At 42.0% G+C, this 16,505-nt stretch overlaps 1 protein-coding gene and 1 long non-coding RNA gene across 3 annotated transcripts in view; one reads left to right on the plus strand and one right to left on the minus strand.

Moving 5' to 3' along the window:
- The window catches only part of EXOC2 (exocyst complex component 2), an 83,423-nt gene extending 71,020 nt beyond the window's left edge, over window positions 1-12,403 (minus strand). Inside the window, exon 1 of one of the 2 annotated variants that reach the window (XM_053466090.1) lies at window positions 12,281-12,403. The gene's annotated coding sequence lies outside the window, so the exon portion shown is untranslated. The remainder of the gene's footprint in view (window positions 1-12,280) is intronic. The other variant, XM_053466091.1, reaches the window with a different exon arrangement.
- An 8-nt stretch (window positions 12,404-12,411) lies between these two features.
- Window positions 12,412-15,144, plus strand: LOC128496459 (uncharacterized). Its single transcript, XR_008354236.1, has 2 exons — window positions 12,412-12,443; window positions 14,466-15,144. It is a non-coding gene; the product is annotated as an uncharacterized LOC128496459 (long non-coding RNA).
- Window positions 15,145-16,505: the final 1,361 nt, after the last annotated feature.

Raw genomic sequence — 16,505 nt, forward strand, 5'->3', positions numbered from 1 at the left:
ATCAGCTGAAGAGCCAATATTACCCAGTAAGGAAAAAAGTTAAGAAATGAGACATGAGTCTTCTGGTGATACATGTGTACTGCCAGCAGAGGTGAAATTGATGTATCTGAGCGCTCTGCAGCTGTGAGGGATTGGAAGTGTGGCTTCAAGCTCAGGAGTAGCACTGGGCACAGTTCCGCAATCAAAAAGGAATCAATGTAAACAGTGTTGCTCTCACTCGTCTACCCTGTTAGCAGCCTCTCCAAAGGCTGGGGGACCACACACTCAGACCACACATCAGCCAGCTGAACACACTCGCACGCAAAGCTCAGAAGCTGTCACTCCACAGAAGGGCAGGATGAGTGTGTGCAGGCAGAACAACTGCCCTCCTCCTCCTACAGACATCAATGCAGCTGGCTTGTGGTCAGGAGGACGTAGCATAATGGGAGGAAATGAAGATACACATATACATTGAAGAGAAAACACATTCTTCACGGGCCCCTTCTTGTAATGACTCACATGTCCAATTCAACATGAATTAATAGTTGATGAATGGTTGGAGGGTGCCCTTTTAAAAACATAAATTAACCTTTTATCTGTCATGTCAAAACAGCAGAAGGTGGGATTTTATACATGTCAAAAATTAAAAATGAAAGGGTCTAATATGAGCACTTTATTTATATTTAGTTCCAATACATTTATATAAGCCAAAAATCTAACTTTATGGCAGCATTTTTGAAAACCTTTCTTTTTTTATCACTGATTTTGATGGAATTTGTAAAGAAGCCTTTAAGTTAATTTTTCTTCTTTGATACCCATGCCAGTTATTAAATGATCCCAAATTGTTCACGTTTTTTTCTTTTTTTGCAACTGTTTCAAACTTGTTTAACCCCTTAAGGACCGGGCTCATTTTTCGTTTTCTACCCTGTGGGACCGAGGCTGTTTTGACACTTTTGTGGTGCTTGTGTTCAGGTGTAATTTTCTCCTCACCCATTTAGTGTACCTACATAAGTTATATATTGTTTTTTTCAGGACAAGATGGGCTTTCTTCAGATACCATTATTTTGATAGTATCATCTTATTTACTATAAAAACAATAAAAAAAACATGGTGAAAAATTGAAAAAAAAAGACATTTTATGACTTTTATTTGAAAAATCTTTTACTCACCTAAAAAAGCAAGTAAAAAAACTAGCTAAATAGATTCTACTACTTGTCCTGAGTTTAGAGATACCCAATGTTTTTATGTTTTTTTGCTGCTTTTTGTAAGTTATAGGGCAATAAGTACAAGCAGCGTTTTATGATTTCCAAATCTTTTTTAACAAATCTGGTCAGTCTGCCTCCATCTCCTCTTTGGAATATCTTTGAAGCCGGTTAACTCAATTTAACCCATTCAAACCATATATTTTTGAAAACAAGACACCCCAGGGTATTCCAAATGCTGTTATTTTAACCCTTTCCATGCACCAATTATACAACTACACTTTGTCAAACTTTGTAATAGTAATTTTTTTTATTTTTTTTTCCACACAAATTGTACTTTAGTTATAGATATACAGGTTCTGGTATATGTCACTATCAAACAACACCCCAATGTGTGTTCAGGAACATCTCCTGAGTACAGCGATACCCCACATGCATGGGTTTGTCAGATTGTTTGGCTGGTAAAAGGCTACTTTTGGGGCATGCGTAATTCAGGTGGTCATTTGGTCATTCTGCCTCCAATCTGTGAGCTAGGCCACTCCAATTTACCCCATCAGCCATTTTTTTATATATTAGACACCCCTTGGGTATTTGAAGTGCTTTTATTTTAACTCTTTGAGTTTTTTGAGAAATTTTAGCACTTGCTCAAAATAATAAACTTTATTTTTTTATTTTTTTTATTTTTTTAATACTTTTTTTATATTTTTTTTACACATTTTGCTGGTACTGGATGGTTCATCTAGTGACATCACTGCATAATTATTTTTAAATGTTAGCACATTTTTTTTTTTTTTCCATTTTTTTTTTTTTTTAATATTTTACTAATCACATAGTGATTAGAAAGCTGGGCTCCATTGACTTGCATGGTTGAATGCAGTACCTGTATTCAACCAGCAAGTGGAGCCAGTTCTCTAGAGGGTCTGGAGACCATCTAGCAAACTTTTTCTTGTTTGGTTTTTTTACAGAGCGGCGGCCATCTTACTTGATGGCGAAGATCACCGGCAGCTGCGGCTGTGACCGCTCTCCGGAGCGGTCACAGCCCACCTAAAGGTAAGTGTTTGGTGTCGCTGGATGCCTCCTGATCGAGGCATTCCAGCGACACCTTTTAAGTTTAGGAGGCGATCGTTGATCGCCTCCTAAACGCTTTTAAAACGGACGTCCGTTGACGCCCCGGGGAGGGGCCAGACATGGCCCCTGATGCCGATCTCGGCCTTGCTGAATGCCTCGACATCGAGGCATTGCAGCAAGGCCGTTTAAGCGAAGAAAGTGATCCTTGATCACTTTCTAAGCTTATTTAACTTTTTGACGGTTCAGGACCGTCAAAGGTCATTTAGTGACCTTCTTGTCATGACGGTCCTGAACCGGCAAAGGTCGCGAAGGGGTTAAGAGGCATATTTATTCAGCAACCCAAAAGTGAGCAAACAATTAAAATGGAGATTCAAATGCCCCAGAGAGCCTCAACAATCAAGAATGATTAATAAAGTGCTTTTTGAGTACTTTAACCCCTTAAGGACAATAGGGGTTTTTACTCGTAGTATATTGCGGGACAATGGCTCTTTTAACGTTTTTCAGTGTTACTGTTTAGCTGTGATTTTCTTCTTTCTCATTTCGTGCTTCCACACATTTTATATATTGTTTTTTCCAGGACAAACAGGGCTTTCTTTAGATACCATTCATTTTATCATATCATCTAATTTACTATAAAAAAAAAATGATAAAATATGGGGATTTTTTGTTAAAAAATTACTTTTTCTCACTTTTTAAACAGAAAACTTTTACTCATCTGCAAAAACTAATGAAAAAACCTGCTAAATAGATTCTACTATTTGTCCTGAGTTTAGAAATACCCAATGTTTTTATGTTTTTTTGCTTTTTTCTGCACGTTATGGGGCAATAAATACAGGTAGCGTTTTGCCATTTCAAAACCTTTTTTTCCAAATCTGGTAATTCTTCCCCCCATGTGCCATTTCGGGTATCTTTGAAGCCGGCCAATGCAATTTACCCCATCAAATCATATATTTTTAAAAACTAGACACCCCAAGGTATCTGAAATACTGGTATTTTAACCCTTTCCATGCACTAATTTTACCACCACCCTTTGTGAAATTTTATGGTAGTAAATTTTTTTTGTATTTTTTTCACACATGTTGTACTTCAGGTATAAATTTATCGCTCCTGGTGTATGTCCGTGTCAAACAACACCCCAATATGTGTTCGGTAACATCTCCTGAGCGCAGTGATACCCCCCATGCATGGGTTTGTAGGGTTATTTGGGAGGTAAAAGGCCGCCTTTGTGAGGTGTGTATTTTTTTGCCAGTTAGACATCTGCCCCATGTCCCATATTTGGGACATCTTTGAACCCGGCCAATTCAATTTACCCCATCAACTCATATATTTTTTAATACTAGACACCCTATGGGCATTTGTAATGCCAATATTTTAACTCTTTCAATGCTGGAATTTTTGTAAAGATAAAGAATGTTAGGACTTGCTTATTAAAAACTTTTCTTTTTTTTTTGGCGACAGTGGGGATTTTTACATGTGACCATATTTTTTTAATTTTTTTTAAACATTTTTGACCAATTTTTTTTTTTTTTTTTTTTTTTTTTATTACTAGTCACTCTCATTAGTGAGCTGGGCTCCATTGACCTTGCATGGTTGAATGCAGTACCTGCATTCAACCTGCAGGAGGAGCTCGAGAGTTCTCAAGAGGGTCTGGATAGACTCTCTGTGAACTCAGATCTATTGTTAATGCCATCCTGTGAATGACGGCAACGTCATTCACAGGATGGCACTTGTGGTTGCTCCTCGGAGCAATCACAAGGCGATCGGGGTAGGGGGTTAGTGTTGCTGACATGCCTCGATACTGAGGCATGTCAGCAACACAGTTTATGCTTAGGAAGCGATTCCGATCGCTTCCTAAGCAGGTTTACCCGGGCGGCCATTTTTCTTCCGGGGAGGGCTGCCAAGGGCTGCCCTCCCCGAATCCACGGTCAGCCTCACTTGTGAGGCTTCCGTGGATGCTGCAAAGCCGCCGATCGCGGCGAAAACGCCGCGATCACGGCGATGCAGCTATTTAACGACAGCCCGTACATGTACGGGCATTGTCGTTAACACGTTGCACGGCAACCCCGTACATGTACGGGGATTGTCGTTAAGGGGTTAATAAGTGTTCTTCAAAAATGTAAAAAAATTAAAATAAAAAATAAATAATGAAAGAACTTACCTCTAGAAGTAGCTGCAGCTTCATGGAATAATGCTGGACCTTCATGGACCAGCATTATTCACCATTGCATGGCTGCTTGAAGCAGCCAATCAGTGGGAGGAAAGCACTGTCATTGGAATCAAAGGGTGCACTTTCTGTGCATGCTCACACAGGGGGTAACCATGAGGCACTGCCCTGCAAACCCATACACATCGATACTGTATGACGTGACAGGATGAACCCATCTCCGGCACAGCAAGTAGATGGGAGCGGTAAATGCATATGGGGGTTTCTACAGAACCACCTAATGCATTTTCTAACATGGACCACAAAAGAATTTGAAACAACCACTCCTCTATCATTTGCATTAAAGTATATGAGGTTGCTGGAGCCTCTGCTTCCCTATGAACACGACGTCCTTACCCATTTCTGACACACCTTTGGCTCATCCTGTAATCAAGGGCCTTGATAAATCAGCGTTGCTCCCAGCTTCCTTTGCTGGAATATTGTTTTCCTGGCCTCTGATTCAGTTCCTGGTGTTTGAATATACTGATTGTACTCTGGCTTTTAACTTCTGGCTCCGGGCACTGTTTACGTTTTTGTCTTACTTTTTCGGCACCTTATTCAGATCCTTTATTATATGTTTATTGACCTTGGAGTGTTTTTAGTTTATTCCTCTACCTAATCCCCGTGTACTGCGTTTTGGCCTGATTGTCTATGGCCTCAGCTAGCCTAAACTCATTTACGTCTATCGGTTCCTAGACTCCTGCCATCTGCCAGTTCTTGTCACAGTCCGGTGTCTGTATATGGCACCAGAGAAGTAGACTCAGGCTGCAGCTAACAGCCATCTGTAATCAGCACTCCTGTACCTGCTTGACCCAAGCATAGTCCTGAGCACATACCTGTCCCTCCACAGAGAATCCCACCTGCTATAAGATGCCCCTCATGAAATATACTTAAATCAACCATAGCAGCTGTCTGACAGTGCCAGTCAGTCCATTTAACGAGAAATATTAGTTAAGGAAGATGCCACAAAACAAAATAACTCCATTAAAAAACAAGGAAAGAAAAAACACATTCTACCTTCTTAAAGAGAATTATTACACATAATAAACTTTATGTTAGAGGTAAAGGCTGTATTATTCAATAGTTGTACTCTATATATAATACTTACTAATCACACCATACAGCAAGTGCATGGGAGCAGGCAGAGTTAAATGTGGGGTGATAATATTAGATGGCAGTTGCAGACTTGAATGGTATTTATCAATGTGGCTTTTCATAAACAGTGTCTATAGTAAGGTTTTAGTAAAATATACAGACTGCCATTGCCAGCTACCACATGCATGAAAGAGGCCTTGCACACAGTTATATTACATATGAAATTACAAAGTCATTTCCATGATCTTAACCATGATTACGTGATGTAATGGGTAAATGGAGATTTTTTTCTTCCCTGTATAGACTACAGGTTTCTTCCTACCTGCATAAAACCAAAGACAGTCTATTGCTCCAAAAGTGAAAGAATATTTCTCAAGCACTGTAATATGTATACTTTACTTTGTGTAGGAAAAAAAATCACTGTAACAAATAATAAAGTAGACGATCCATGGATTTTAATATGCGCAGTATTTGCCATGAAAACGTTGGTATTATACTAGGATCGGTTTTTATGCAGGTCTAGGAAAACAGAACACAAGAGGCAATACACATGTCGTGTGTATACCCACTCCTTGAATTTCATGGTTTTACATATCATGACATGATATCAATCAAATGTTCCTTAGCACGTCCACAAATTCGGTAAAAACAACCTCAGATGAACAACATGTGACATATTACACTGTGTCATGATTTATTCAACAAAATAAAGCCAAAATGGAGAAGCAATGTGCGAAAAACCAAGTACACATTATGATTCAATAGCTGTTCTCTCCCATCGTTGTGGAGGAATTTTGGCCCACTCTTCATTACAACATTGCTTCAGATCATTGAGGTTTGCGGGCATTTGTTTATCTCGCCACAGCATTTCAGTTGGGTTGAACCTGGCCATTGCAACACCTTTATTCTCTTCTTTTTCAGTGATTCTGTTGTAGACTTGCTGGTGTGCTTGGGACCTTGTCGCATGACCCAATTTCCCCAAAGCTTTAGCTGTCGGAGAGATGGCTTCACGTTTAACTGTAGAATACTTTGGTATACAGAGGAGATCATGGTCAATCACCAAACATCTCCATTTCGGTCTCGTTTGTCCAAAGGATATTGTTCCAGAAGTTCCAGTGGTTTGTTCAGATGCAACTTTGCAAACCTAAGACGTGCTGCAATGTTCTTTTAGGAGAGAAGAGGCTTTCTCCTGGCAAGCCTTCCAAACCAGCAAACTGCTAAAACTTTGGATTTTATAGAGGTGGTCACACTTGCTGATGATGAATTAAGCAAGCGCATTTGATTAGCATCACCTGTCTACTACTCTTATTACTTATGGAGGTAGTAAAGGTGTGCTTAGTTTTTCACACATGGCTTCTCTACTTTGGCTTTATTTTCATAAATCATGATACATTGCAATATGTCATGTGTTGTTGTTCATCCGAGCTTGCATTTACCTAATTTTTAGACCTGCTAAGGAACAGAGGACTGTTAACCATAAAATTAAAAGAGGTGTACTTTCTTTATCACACGACTGTACGATTCAAAAAGACTCTAGGTTAACCGTATATATGCATCTGTAAAAAGGATACAAAGCTCTTTTCCCAAACAATGTTTTAAATGCAGCAACAAATATATACTGCACCCAAATAAAGTAATACACCATAGGGCAAATGCGCATTGCCTCTATATTTAAATGTTCTACAGCTTTCTTATAGCGCACCAGATATTCATTTGGAATGAAGCATGGAAACTAGTCAGCACTTCCTTCCTACATACACTGTCACAGCAGTATAACATCACAAACATTGTCTAAGGCAGAGGCAACAAAATGTGTATGCGTGCATTAGGGCTGAAACAACTAATCGATAAAATCGATAATAATCGATAATGAAAATCGTTGTCAACGATTTTCATTATCGATTAATCAAATCGATTTTTATCGATTATAAAAAGAGGTTTTTTTCAGAGCAAATGCTCTGAAAAACTCCTCTCCTTATATAATCCGAACTCAAACAGAGATCGGATTATAACACTAGAATCCAGATCCCCCGCAACCTGGAATCATCCTCTCTGTCAGCCGGCGGGTCTGCATCGCACAGACAGCCTCCGTTACTGCCCTTCACTTACGCTGAGGCTTCTATGAAGCTGCAGTGGAAGTGCCTGTCAGTAATGGAGCCGGGTAGAGAGGCAGAGCGGTGTATGGGAGGGGGGAGGAGTCAGAGGCTTGTATGGGAGCCACCCTCCCATACACCACTCTGGCTCCCCCCCCTCCCATACGCCACTCTGCCTCTCTACCCGGCTCCCTGGTGTCTTGTGAACCTCCGTTGCTGACAGGAGGCAGAGTGGAGTATGGGAGGGGGGAGGAGGCAGAGTGGAGTATGGGAGGGGGGAGGAGGCAAAGTAGTATATGGGAGGGGGAGGAGGCAAAGTGATGTATGGGAGGGGGAGGAGCCAAAGTGATGTATGGGAGGGGGAGGAGGCAGAGTGGAGTATGGGAGGGGGGAGGAGCCAGAGTGGTGTATGGGAGGGGAGGAGCCAGAGTGGTGTATGGGAGGAGGCAGAGTGGAGTATGGGAGGGGGAGGAGGCAAAGTGGTATATGGGAGGGGGAGGAGGCAAAGTGATGTATGGGAGGAGGAGGAGGCAGAGTGGTGTATGGGAGGGGGGAGGAGGCAGAGTGGAGTATGGGAGGGGGGAGGAGGCAGAGTGGTGTATGGGAGGGGGGGGAGCCAGAATGGTGTAAGGGAGGGGGGAGGAGGCAAAGTGGTATATGGGAGGGGGAGGAGGCAAAGTGATGTATGGGAGGGGGAGGAGCCAAAGTGATGTATGGGAGGGGGAGGAGGCAGAGTGGAGTATGGGAGGGGGGAGGAGGCAAAGTGGTATATGGGAGGGGGAGGAGGCAAAGTGATGTATGGGAGGAGGAGGAGGCAGAGTGGTGTATGGGAGGGGGGAGGAGGCAGAGTGGAGTATGGGAGGGGGGAGGAGCCAGAGTGGTGTATGGGAGGAGGAGGAGGCAGAGTGGTGTAAGGGAGGGGGAGGAGCCAGAGTGGTGTAAGGGAGGGGGAGGAGCCAGAGTGGTGTATGGGAGGGGGAGGAGCCAGAGTGGTATATGGGAGGGGGAGGAGGCAAAGTGATGTATGGGAGGAGGAGGAGGCAGAGTGGTGTATGAGAGGGGGGAGGAGGCAGAGTGGAGTATGGGAGGGGGGGAGGAGGCAAAGTGGTATATGGAAGGGGGAGGAGGCAAAGTGATGTATGGGAGGGGGAGGAGCCAAAGTGATGTATGGGAGGGGGAGGAGGCAGAGTGGAGTATGGGAGGGTGAGGAGCCAGAGTGGCGTATGGGAGGGGGGAGGAGCCAGAGTGGTGTATGGGAGGAGGCAGAGTGGAGTATGGGAGGGGGAGGAGGCAAAGTGGTATATGGGAGGGGGAGGAGGCAAAGTGGTGTATGGGAGGAGGAGGAGGCAGAGTGGTGTATGGGAGGGGGAGGAGGCAGAGTGGAGTATGGCAGGGGGAGGAGCCAGAGTGGTGTATGGGAGGAGGAGGAGGCAGAGTGGTGTAAGGGAGGGGGAGGAGCCAGAGTGGTGTAAGGGAGGGGGAGGAGCCAGAGTGGTGTATGGGTTAGTTATAGTGGTGTATGGGGGGGTATTATGAATTTCAGGGCATATAGGGGTATAAGGCATATCGATATTAGGCATATCAGGGGGGCATAAAACATATCTGGGGTAAAAGGTATATCAGGGGGCTCAGTTGCATATCACTGGCATATAAGGAGTATAAGGCATATCAGGGGCACAGTGGCATATCAGGGGGCACAGTGGCATATCAGGGGGCACAGTGGAATCTGGCATATAAGAGGTATAAGGCATATATGGGGGCAGAGTGGCAAGCTGGGGGTCAGATGTGCATAACGGGGGGCAGTTTGGTAAATAAAAAAAATTTAAACAAGGCTTTTTTCTCATAGTTTTTATTAAATATGAAAAATAGTTAACATATGAATTAATATTTACTAATAACTTTGTATTAAAACCTAGTTTGAGAAACACTGTGTTTGGGTTCTTGTAGCTTTTATTATTATGTCAGTAAAATAAGAAGGTGAATAGCGAGAGGCTATTGCAATAAAGCAGGGGTCCTCAAACTGCGGCCCTCCAGCTGCTGCAGGACTACATCTCCCATAATGCTCCTTCAGCTAAGGGGCTGGCTGAGGAGTATGGGAGATGTAGTGCTGCAGCAGCTGGAGGGCCGCAGTTTGAGGACCCCTGCAATAAAGAGATAAAAGTGTAAATTGTACGTTTTTTATTACATTATTTTAAATTGAAAAAAAATTGCATTTTTTTTATCCGATTAATCGAAAAAATAATCGGCCAACTAATCGATTATTAAAATAATCGTTAGTTGCAGCCCTAGCGTGCATTAAAAACAAGATTAATACAAGAAAAAAAAAACTTTTTAATCTATTTTTTTGTTAAGCACATAAAACAATATACCCCATCTACAGAATTTCATGAAACCTAGAATATAGTTCCATCAGTACTTTACACACAAGTGACGTTTTTAAGCAATACCCTTTAAAAATAAAAAAATTGAAAATAGAACATTGTTTACACGCCCTTATTACTTTCCATATTATTGCAAATCATAATTATCATGTCTATACACATTTTACTCGGTGTAAAAATGACCACAGTTATTTTCTGCTGCACTGTATGCAAAAATGTCATCTTGCTGCTGTGTTCACTTAAGAGATTGTAAAAAAGAGGTTGTCAAAACATTTAGCTCATGCACAGTCTGCATAAACCATACAATAGACACAGGAAGTGTGTCCTAACTTCCTGTTTGGGCTTTCATTAAGCGTTCAATACACTCTTCACCGAGAGCATAGGAAATAGAAGGCATTTTGGATGAAATTCCCTGTCTTTGGTCGATATCAGAGCTATAAGATATACACTACTGTTCAAAAGTTTGCTCAAAACGTAGCTGTTTTTAGGGCTGCAACTAACAATTATTTTCATAATCGATTAGTTGGCTGTTTTGCCATTTTTTTCATTTATTAAAGAGTTTATTGAGGGGAACAGGGAAGTTAATAATGGGAACTGGATCAGACTGAAGGGAAGGAGGGGCTTAATTACATTTGCAGACCAGAGGATAGGAGGGGGTTAATGAGAGGATGAGAGAGAGACTAGGGACCGGATCATAGAGGACTGCCTTGGGATGGCAAAAAACCTGCAGGTGTGGGCGGTTTTTCTGGTGTTGCGGGCGGGAGCGGGTGATCAGACAATGTACCTGCGGGTCCCAGTAATCCCACGCACTCCTGCAAGGCTGCCTTCGCGTTGCTCCCTCACAGCGTCTTTTCTCTTGTTCCTCCCCCAGGAACACAGCGGAGTCACAGGAATTTATGTCACTTCACCTGACTCCGCTGGGTTCCTGGGTGGAACAAGAGAAGAGACGCTGTGTGCGAGCAACGCAAAGGCAGCCTTGCGGGAGTGCGCGGGAAATCTGCAGTTCAGGTAAGGGGGTGGGCAGGATTGGACACATATGTAGTGGGAGCGGGCGGGATTGGACACATATGTTGCGGGAGCGGGCGGGGTTGGACACATATGTTGCGGGAGCGGGCGGGGTTGGACACATATGTTGCGGGAGCGGGCGGGGTTGGACACATATGTTGCGGGAGTGGAACACACACATTGCGGGGGTGGGCTGTAATGGTCACAAAATCAGTGGGAGCAGGCGGGATTAAAAAAACAGTCCTGCAAAGGGCTCTACCGGATCATACAGAAGGCTGTGAGCAAGGGAGTTCATTTAATTTGCAGACCAGAGGGTGGGAGGGGTTATTGAGGGGACCGGGGGAGTTAATGATGGGATAAGAGAGAGAATGACTGGGGACCTCATCAGATCTAAGGGTTGGGATGAAGGGAGTTAATACATACCTTTTAATTGACACATTTTTGTTTTCTTTCAAAAACAAGGAAATATCTATGTAACCCCAAACTTTTGTGTGTAATATATATATATATATATATATATATATATATAAATAAATAAATAAATACAATGCATGTTTTTATCAACATATCCAATGTTTTACTTAATTACATGTCTCCGTTTCCATTCAAGCTTGTTTGTGGCCAATGCCCCTTTGCTTCTGATGATCATAAAAACCCCACTAATGAGGCCTGAATCTCTGCGCCAGTAAGGTTGGAAAATATATGTTCACGTTATTATTCATTTTGTATATTACCATTCTTACAGTTATCATTAATGCAGTGTTCCCTCATACTGTAGGATCAGGGGCACTGTATAAATAAAACATAATCATAATAGATGGGAACAAAAAGAGAAATATAGTCCTAGGAAATCTGGAATAATTGGCAGCTATATATCTTATTAAAAAAAAAAAAAAAACAAGTCACTACATACCTTGGTTTGAATTCTCTGTTCTACTCCCATTTTGGTGTTTGTTATTAAGTTACAATATTTTATTAAGTGACAGATACCGCAAACTGATATTATTTTCATTCAGGTTATTTTTGGGCACTAAACGTCCAATTATTTGTGTTTTATTTACAATAACATTAACTTGTGACACAATACATTTGTAAACAAACACACACTGTATGACTGTGCTGCGGTATGCTTTGCTATTTCTGTTCAGCTCGTACACACGTTTGTCATGATAAATACTGCACTATAACCAATGATTTGGCAGCAGGGAGCTGTCTCAACGCCTCTACCGAATCACCAGATCTTTCTAAATGTACCTTTCTTGCTCTTTGTACGTGATCTTGTCTTCTCCTCCCGGTGATGGCGGAGATCCTGGACATCTGTTTCTCGGCCAGTCGACCAGTAATGTCTGGCTGTTGACAGCCGCGACTAGCGACGACTTCCCGCAGACTGAAGTAATCGAATTCGGTACTCTCGTTAGTATGTGTGGATTTGAAAGTCGGCTGTGGTTATATGTAACTGTATTTTATAACTTCATACATTGTCTTTAATGATGTCATGTCATGTGTATGTTTAAATTGTTTATTTTAATCATCCGAACGGGAATGCAAAATGTTTTAACGGTGGAACGGATAAGAGGATTGTTTCATACCGATGTAGTTAGCGAAATAAAGCAAAGCCATGCGAAAATAATCGCTAATATGAATCAAATTACAACGAAGCGTCATCCAGCAACAGATCTTCCATCTGCAACTAGGTTCACCCATCTGACTACCTAGAAGGGACCAAAGAACAGGCTTCATGGAGGGGACTCTCGAGTGTTCCTAGGGAACAATCATACTTTTATCACTGCATAGGTAGGAGCAGCTCTATGATCTGCATGAACCCTATGCTGTTTGGAAGCTTGACCCAAATGAATCTAGTGATGTACCAGGTACATCATGCCAAAGTGGGCTCTGTGACATGCCTAAAAAATGTCTGTCCAGATGTCCAGCACACCAGGCCAGAGCCTTTGATAACTCAAAGCCTGTCCTGGTGTGGCGGAGCCTGACCTGGTGTGTGTGTGATGTGCCAGTGTGGCAGAGCCTGTCCTGGTGTGTGCGTGTTTGGGTGGAGGTGTGGCAGAGCCTAGTCTGGTGTGTGTGGAGGTGTGGCAGAGCCTGTCCTGCTGTGTGTGTTTGGTGAGGCAGAGCTTGTCCTGGTATGTGTTTGGGTGCCAGTGTGGCAGAGCCTGCTCTGGTGTGTGTGTTTGGTATGTCGGTGTGACAGAGCCCATCCTGGTGTGTGTGTTTGGTGTGTCGGTGTGGCAGAGCCTGTACTGGTGTGTGTGTTTAGTGTGCCGGTGTGGCAGAGCCTGTCCTGGTGTGTGTGTTTTTGGGTGTCGATGTGGCAGAACCTGTCCTGGTATGTATTTGGTCATCTGTTTCCTGGTACCTTACTTACTGAAGGAATAAATAGAACTATGTAGTTTTTACTTATCCAGGGATAAAACACCCTCCTGGATTTGTAGTCATTTCAGAGTACAAAACCTTCTAGTCCCAGAAATCAGTGAGAGGAAAAGTAAAGGTTTTCTGTTATTTACTCTGTTTCAATCTGCATATTTTATTAAAAAGGATTAGTGGCACTAAATTGTGGCTTCAAAGGTCCCGTGTATGATGGCTTTTTTTTAACGTACTGATTACTCCCAATCCCATCGCATAAATATGCGTTACAAAATCAGGAAACGATGGGCATGGACAGTGGGCTGATTTGTACGAGCGACGGGCCACTTGACTAGACTTGGCCCCCAGGCCTTAGGCTGGCAGCCCCCCTTGGTGGATGGTATGCTCAACGGAAAAACGGGGCAATACTCATTTCTGCACTGGATGCTTTACAAAATCTGTAGATAAACTGACTGCCTTGCTCGGACACTATTTCAATTGCTTGCAAGTAGGTAGTTTATGCAGCTGAATGAAATGTGCCTATTTTGAAAAGTAATTTACCAGCATTATTGTAGTACATTATTGTAGTAGTGTTATGACCAGAGAGGGCTAGATCCACAATAAAGTACATTGAAAGATTGATGAACGAACAAGGCAAGGCTTGAGATGTCTTGTTACAGGCATATATTTGGCATTCTTCTTTAATTCAGGCCACCAGATAAACCGGTGCGGAAGTGGTATGATACATCTCCCACCTGGATGGCCAGAGACTAATCAATCATGCAGGCCAATAAAAATTCAATTTTCTTTTCATTTATAAGCAAAATTACAATCCCTTTAAGAGAACTTTACAGCACAATATGAACACTGAAAAAATACTGATAAAATCATTTATCCAGATTGTGGTACATTCCCATACTTTCACAGGATAAGAGCCAGCAATGTGACACACATTTTTGTGAAATTTCTTTTCCTGAATAGATTCTGTCCAGTACTCTGCACCAAAAACAAAACTCATTGTTTTGTATTATTAAATAATCTTCAGCTTGCAACAATTCTCACTGCTTTCATTCTTGGCTAGGAAAAGAAGATCCAGCAAGTCTGTGCACTACTGACCCAGAGACATTGTTTTGTTTTGCTTTTTTTTTTTTTTTTCCTCCATGGAATAAAGTAATACATTCATTATTTTCTGCAACTAAAAATATTCAGTTATTCCATTTTTGTAGCTTACAACTCAGTCAACTGTGTCAACAGTGCAGGAAGAGTTGGGAACAATGACAGTTCCCCCCAGCAAACTGCCTTTCTTCAGAGTATCCAGGGAGCATAAAATAACACTTACTACAAACATGCCTTCATATTCTGTTTCAGTTTATTAGATTTCCTCTGTTCATCCCATGAATGTAATCGCTCCCTGTGCTATCAGTGCTTTTATTAAACTGAGTTTTATCTGTTCGTCGTTAGTGAGTAGACCCACTGATTTTGGTATCTTGATGAAAAAGTACATTCCATAATTTATTTGCTGCATGTTTCAAATTTTAATTGGTGAGTGAATTTTATATTTTTTCAGAATGTCTAATAGTACATAGTTTCAATAATAGTTAAGTAGTACTGAGCAAACAAATGTAATTTACCCACTAGAGAATGACTTCCACCGCAGTGTTTCTCCAGAGCTTACTACAGAGGACAAGAGGTGAACTATCATACTACTTTGATTAGATGTTGTAGCCTTACTAATCATATTAAAGACCTATAACATGGGGGCCTCATTGTGCTTTTTATTTAAATTACACTTCTAATAAATATAAATTCCATTTAGACACTCATATAGTAATACCATTGGTCAGTGTCCATCATTATCTAGTATTTGGTTGATGAGTAACTAAGATTCTCATGCAAGAATGGCTGAACGGGCCCTTTATAATAAAAAAATAGTTACAGTAAATCGGTGAGATTTCCCAATTAACTATGCATTATTAAGAACCAGCTCAGTCTTATATAAGACGCTTGTTTAGCTTTTTAAAATGCCTGCTAGGAAGATGAAATGTCCAGCTCTCATATGAACTACCGTATTTGCCCGATTATAAGACAAGGTTTTTTTAAGAGCAAATAGAGGTCTGACTATAAGACTAAGATCCAGATCCCACGCAGCGCTGCAGGGGACCCGGATCCTGCTCTCTGTCAGCCGGTGGAGGTCTGTGCGGAACGCGCAACTTCCGCTGCTGCTGTCGGCACTTCCTCTGGGGCTTCTATGATGGAACGCTGGCATCACATGACCTTTCGATGCTCATTCATAGAAGCCCCGGCGGAAGTGCCGACAGCAGCAGCGGAGGTTGTCTGCACGCATTGTGCAGACCTCTTCTGGCTGCCCCACTAGACACGAAGGAATCTGAAGCACGGGAGACAAGTCTAGGGATGCACTGGTAAGTCGGCAGAGGGTAAGAGTGGCATATAGGGGGTTAAATGAATATCAGGGAGGCAGAGTGGCAAATAGGGAGTTAAATGAATATCAGGGAGGCAGAGTGGCATATAGGGGGTTAAAAGGAATATCAGGGAGGCAGAGTGGCATATAGGGGGTTAAAAGAAATATCATGGAGGCAGAGTAGCGAATAGGGGTTCAAGAGGCATATCTGGGAGGCAGAGTGGCATATAGGGGTATAAGGCATATCTGGCAGCAGAGTGGTGTATAGGGGGGTATAAGGCTTTTCGGGGGGGAGTGTGGTATACAAGTGGGTATAAGGCATATCTCGGGGGCAGATGGGCATAACTGAGGGCAGGTTGGCAAATAAAAGGAAATAAAAACAAAAAATGCATTTTTCTTAATCATAGTTTTTATTAAATAGGAAAAATATAGATTACATTATATATAATAATTATAATATTCCAATTTTGTGCAGGCCATTGTAGGGAATGAATATGCATATTCAGGGTAAGGTAAAAGTGATGAAGAAAGTAGGCAGGAGACTATTTTTTGTTTTGAAACATCTGATCCAAGAATCATTGAGTCCTTCAACTGACTACTAAATAGTGACTACTGTCCAGATATATAATGTTTAATATGAATATATACAAGTTTAACTTTTATATGAGCAGTTAAACTGTATTGTATTTAGGCGTTACATTT

This window comes from Spea bombifrons, chromosome 5 (assembly GCF_027358695.1).
Source record: "Spea bombifrons isolate aSpeBom1 chromosome 5, aSpeBom1.2.pri, whole genome shotgun sequence".
Classification (NCBI taxonomy): domain Eukaryota; kingdom Metazoa; phylum Chordata; class Amphibia; order Anura; family Pelobatidae; genus Spea; species Spea bombifrons.